The following is a 6561-nucleotide window of genomic DNA, read 5'->3' as shown; positions in this document are numbered from 1 at the left end:
ACCATTTCGGTTAAGTTGGTTTGCCACCATCTGTACACGAGTGATATAGTCAGATATACTCTCTGACTCCTTCATCTTCATGCTCTCCAATTCGCCTCGAAGAGTTTGGAGACGCACCTGCTTGACTCGGTCGGCACCTTTGAACGCCTTTTCTAAAATGTCCCACGCTTCTTTTGAAGTAGTTGCACCGACAATCTTCTCAAAGCCAGACTCATCAACGGCTCTAAACAAAGTGTATAGTGCCATCTTATCTTTTGATCGCGTCTCTTTCAACGCCTTGTTTTGTGCCGCCGAAAAACCTGTGGTGGTTGCTGGTTCTTCGAAACCTTCTTCGATCACCTCCCAAGCATTTTGAGAATCGAGCAGGGCTTTCATTTGAATGCTCCAGTTCTCGTAGTTCGACTTTGTTAGTCGTGGCAGAGGCAATTGACTCGTCACATTCGCCATGGGCTCTGATACCAATTTGAAGACAAAAGAACAAGACACACAAATATTTCTGATAACCACTCAATTTATTTCTGATATGTTTTTCCAACAGTTCATTCATATTACAATGCAAAGGAGCAATCTATTTATAGTCGCAAAGAAAAGAACAACTCCTGACCTTTCACCTACAGAGTTAAACTCTTGGCCTTTCATATTTTTATTAACTTCTAAATTTAAGACCCACTTAAAATAACATTTAACGTTTATTCAACACAGTCATCCCAATATCCAAAAGTTCACTAGCAACAAAGAAAAGAAAAATTATACACAACTATTACTTGGAGATATCATGTAGTATGCTTCTACCGTTTTCATTGTTTTGTCTCTGCAATCAAGCTGTTTTTCTAAGGAGTTCACCCTTTCCTATCATCCGGCTTCTTTCAGAGGCATTAAGCGAGACCGAAACCGAAAGACGGTTTTGATCCGTACGAGTCGTTAGTTACTACTGGTAAATGGAATAAAAACGGTTACTACTTAGATAATGTGTCTGAGTGTCCGGTTTGTGGAGGTGGTTTTACGGAGGAAGAGGTGGATAATGTTCGTGATGAAGGTAAGGGGGATAGGGAAAGTGAATTCGAAATGTGTGTTGGTGCATATGTGTCGGGGAAGCCTAATGAAGGATGTGTTGATAGTGGAGGGTGTAAAGAATGGGAGTTTGCAGGATGAGTGAAAAGAAATGAAGGATATAGGATGAACAATGGGGTAAAGATAACACTGAGGTATAGTAGTGTGTGGTGGTTTACTATTGGTTGGTTTAACATCACCTGGATTGGTGAGTTGGTTACCTTGCTATGAGATGAATTCCATCTTTATTTAAGTACCGTAAAGTGCATGTGGCATTGTATGCATTATTTTAACCAACTTAATCAATCAACTAATTGACCATTACATCAGCAAAATTATTTAACAAATCACAAACTACTTTCTCATAATTAGTTTTAGGGGTTTATGAATTATTTAAATATATTTCTTATTTTCAGTAAAGATATTGTGCATCTAACATTATTTTTCATTATAAATTTTATTAATATTTAATTATAATTTATATTAATTTCATAAAATAATGAAATATGGATAAGATAAAATATTTTAAATTTAACCTTAATATAAAAGCCACCAAATTCGGTTGTTTTTGTAGTTTACATTATTTGTAATTTTTAAGAGGGAAGTTTCCCGCCTATTTATGTTGAATTTGACCAAATAAAAAGGGCAACAACATTAAATTCCACCGGCTAAAAGCGACCGATGTTAAATTCCACTCTATGCGGTGGCTTTTATTCATTAGTTAAAGAAAATACTAGTTGACCTTAATTCCACCAAAATCGGTGGAATTTAAGGTCGGTGGCTTTTAGTTGGTGGATTTTAGTTATTTTTGTTGTAGTGATACTATCAAAATTTAATCAAGAATATTTTTGAAATTGAAAGTTAAAAAGCATTAAATGATTGTTTTTTAATTAAATAAACTTAGGACTATAAAATTACCTATTTTCGTAGTTAACTTTAAGAAAATAATCTACAGTTAAATGTAGGTGTGTGTAATTATATAAGGAATAATTATTCAAAGAAGTTCAAACTAGGTTTGTCAATTGTCATCTTCCAAGTAGGCATATATTAATGTCTCCCTTAATTGTATATTAATGGAAGGACCTAATTAAAAGTTAAATAACCTAAAATACAGGGTTTTTTGTTTAGGGGCACAAACTAAAAAATCGGAACAGTTGAAGAACAGATAAATTATTTTTCCCTATAATATAATAATATTTGACCAGGAGTGAAAGGAACTTGTTCCATAGTATCCAGAGTAGCAAACATTACATCTACCATATTACCAAGCATACAGTGTTTATAAGGGGCAAAACTCTCGATAATTGGTATGATATTGTTGCGTTTTTCTGCAAAGGTTGGAACAGCGTCGTGGTTGAATATGAAGGGATCCACTACATAAACCAAACCAAGCTGCAGGTACATGTAAATGTAAGAGTAACTAATAAATATTAAGGATAGAGGGCATGGTTTGAGTAAAAGGGGAAGAAGACTAGACTTACAGAGCCAACAATATCAGATATGTGTGATATAGTAGTTCCAAATCGAACATCATCACGAGAGTAAATTATGAGCACACGTGAACCAGGTTTCTTGAAAAACATATACAATACAAATATGAATGAAGATATAAAAAAATGAAAAATGCAATAATAAACATATATGGTGCTGAGTAGAGCTTACAATATATATATTTTGAGCTCCACACAAAATGGCAGCAGCTAACTTTGATTGAAAAGGATCCCATTCTCTATACTCAACTACACTCCCATCATCATCATCCTAATAATAATAATAATATCAATAATAATCTGGACAGAAATTACTATCTATAATAGCAAGGAGTTGTGCCCGGTGGTGCTAGGTCGTCTTGTTTTGAGTCTGTTTTAGATGAAATAATAATATAATAAAGGATGAAATCTTTTTTTGGATAATTTTTCCATGGAAATATGCTCTATTAGTTTGCATGTCCTTATGCTGATTACTTAAAGACATGTAAACGGATTCAAGAATCAATTGTATGAAAGTATACTACCTTAACAGAGATTACTACGTCGTCATCGAAGAGAGGAGTTCCAAAATTCTTGGTATAAAGGATATTGCCATTAGGGCTGTTCACGAACAGAGCTGTTCGCGAACAAGCTCGAGTTCGGCTCGGTAAAGGCTCGTTCGACTCGGCTCGTTTTTCAACTCGAGCTCGAGCTCGAACACCAAAAAATGTTCGTTAAGCAAAACGAGCTCGAGCCGAGTTTTAGGATGTTCGGCTCGAGTTCGGCTCGAACTCGTTCGTTAAAAGCTCGAAAAAAATCTATATTTACTGAATATTTTATATATATACCATCACTACCAACAAGTGCGCAAAATAAAAAACCAAATTTTCAGCCGCCCAATCAATCTCTTGAGAGAGAGATACATAGAGATGGGGATAAGAGTGATTAACCGGAGTAAAAGGCTACCCAGACTCCATCTCTTTGTTTTGAACCCTCTCTGTTTTCATCACATGTGCCACGACCACGAACCACAACAGTTTGTTCATACAACTTGCAGTAGCTTAGAATAAGAACTAGTATAACATACGTATATAGTCTAAACAGAAGTATGAGTAAGGAATTTCAAGATCTAATTGGGTGTGTATATATTGTTTTTGTATATAATATGTGTATAGAATTTAGTCATTTGGGCGGTTCTCATAGAGATGAGAAGTGGTGAATTTACTAGGGTAATGTAGGGATATTTGTTGGGCTTGGATTAGTTGGGCTTAGCCAATCTTTTTTATTTCTGAACTTATTTTTTTAACGAGTTGTTCGGCTCGGCTCGGTTCAACTCGGCTCGTATTTGTTCGTGAACAAGCTCGTGTTCGGCTCGTTAGTTAACGAGCTCGAGCTCGAACACGATTTTTTGTTCGATAAGAAAGCTCGGCTCGGCTCGGTTCGTCAGAAAAAAAATGAAGTTCGGTTCGTTTACACTAAAACTCGGCTCGACTCGGTTCGTGAACAACCCTAATTGCCATCGCTGCTCGTGTACACACCGTCGATGAGTTTATGTGGCACGATCGCCTGACAATGATAATTTGGCATCGAAAACTGCATATTGTTACCCCGCTGAATAAGATGGGTTGCGACCTATGAACTAACACGAATCTGTTGTTAAAATAAGATAGGGGTCTAGTACTAATTAGGGATTTGGGTTGGGGGTATATTAATTTTGTACGTATTTGGGTTGATGGGCCAGGTACCGGTTAGAGGGCTCCGTCACGGTATACAGAATTTTCCATTTATGGTATACAACGCCTGTTCTTTTGGGAAAAACCTACTAACCCTCAGAACAGAACAAGTGGCGTTCTGGGTCATTTAAATTTTTTTTTCTTTTTTTCCAGTGATGAAGTTGTGTTAGTGTGTTTTTGAACGAAATAAAACGAGGTGAAGGACTGTTTTTGGACTCCGATAATAAATGGTAAATGTTTTCATTAAATTTTTTTTTGTTGGCTTGTAATGTATTAAACCTAATATCTAAAATATATGCCACTCCAAACATGACACCTGTTGGCAATAATTTTAGATCACATGAAAATAACAGGCTATATATATTGAGTCCATGTCATCTCCAGGTTAAAATATCTTCAAATCATACCCTAACCCTAACACCGAGCCCTAGCCCTCTTTTATATATTATTATTTATTTATACATATGACATGCTACTTTAAATTATATTTTAAATATTTAAAACATATAAGACACTTTTTAAATATATAATATTATAATATAAGAATAATGTTATATTTATTCTTGTATTATTTTTATTTTTATTTATAAATATTAATTTTAAATGATCATAAGTGTAAAAGTATTATTTTATTATTAACCAAATTTATAAAAATACTAATATTCTAATATAATAAAATATATTCTAGTTATATGTTTTATAATATATAAATGTAAGTAATTATGTTTGTTAATTTATTTGAATATATATATATATATATTTAAAAATAATAATAAAATAATATATTTAAATATAGCTAATGAATATATATAATACCAACTTCCAGCGAGTTATCATGGGGGTTTTGCAAAAATGGAGAAAAGAATTGACTCGATAATCACCTCTTGTCAAAAGTCATGGAAAGCAACCACCGAAGACCTTTATAATAATAATTAGTATAAATTTATAAAGAGTTATATTAATTGATCTATAAAATTTTAATATAATCAATAAAATTCTATTAATTGACCTATAAAATTTCAATATAGTAAAAACAGAATATACTCTCTAAAGTTCCAATATATTCAATAAAGTTCTATTAAATGATATGTAAAATTCTCAATAATTAGTAAAGTTCTATTAATTGATCAATAAAATTCTAATATAATAACAAGAAAAAACAATCTATAAATTTTTAATATATAATCAACAATAACTATATATAATTAATTTAAATTTGTAACAATTTCTTAATAAGAAAATATAATCTATAAAATTTGAATATATAATTAATAATAATAATTATTATAATTATAATTATAATCCATATGAATCTACAAGGAGTTCTATTTCAATAAAACTTTAATATAACAAGTGTTCGCTTAAAGTGTTCACTAAAAAATTATCAAAGTGTTCCATTTTAATATAATATATTATATTAATAGTGTTTTTTGATGTATTTTTTGATATTACAATATTAAATATTTGAGTTTGATATTATAGTTTTTTAAAATGTTCAAATATAATATTAAACTATTATAATATTTAAAATTCTTTGAGCTATTCATTTTTTATATTATTAAGTATAATATTGAAGTTCTTCAAAATATTAAATTATTATAATATTAAATTTTTTTAAAAATATTCAGGAATAGTTCTTAAAAGTGTTCACTTATAATATTAAATCAACTTAATAATATATATAAAAAAATTCATATAATATTTATTTTTTATAACAGATATATACTATAACATTTATATCCGAGCACTTTACTAGTAGAATTAGAATGTGTAGGAGATTACATATCAATAAATATTCAAAATTAACAAATTATTTTTATGTATATTATCAAATATTCTAAATACGTACAATATTGTAAATTCTTTATATTTTTATTATAAATAAATTTAAAGTTTTTAAATCAAAATTTTAGTTAATTAAATACATTAGAAAATCTCAGCATTGTCATATTTTTTTAATTACAAATTCCTATAATATGTTGAAAAATTAAAAAAAAATCAAAATTTAAAATATAATATAATATTATTAAGAAAAAATACATATTGAAAAAATATTTATTTTATCGATGAAAGAATAATAAATTATATTGAATTAAAATTAATATTATTATTAGATTATCTAGTAAAATCTTACGTATATTATTTAAAACTGTACTACATAAAACGAATACAGCTAGAACTTCAAATATTTACTGAATTTAAAATATTATAATATTTATTGTTATTATATTATAATTTATAATTTTAGAAAAATATTTAAATTATGATATTTTATATTGTACATATTCATAACTTAGAATTATATAAAT

The 6561-nt window shown here is 29.9% G+C and overlaps 1 long non-coding RNA gene across 1 annotated transcript; it reads right to left on the bottom strand.

The window, feature by feature from the left end:
* Positions 1-2210: 2210 nt before the first annotated feature.
* Positions 2211-3698, bottom strand: LOC141661819 (uncharacterized). The gene is made up of 4 exons (XR_012550144.1): positions 3065-3698; positions 2713-2811; positions 2532-2621; positions 2211-2442 (listed from the first exon to the last, which is right to left on the bottom strand). It is a non-coding gene; the product is annotated as an uncharacterized LOC141661819 (long non-coding RNA).
* Positions 3699-6561: the final 2863 nt, after the last annotated feature.

This window comes from Apium graveolens, chromosome 5 (genome assembly GCF_009905375.1).
Source record: "Apium graveolens cultivar Ventura chromosome 5, ASM990537v1, whole genome shotgun sequence".
NCBI lineage: Eukaryota > Viridiplantae > Streptophyta > Magnoliopsida > Apiales > Apiaceae > Apium > Apium graveolens.
This window is presented reverse-complemented; position numbering and strand designations above follow the sequence as displayed.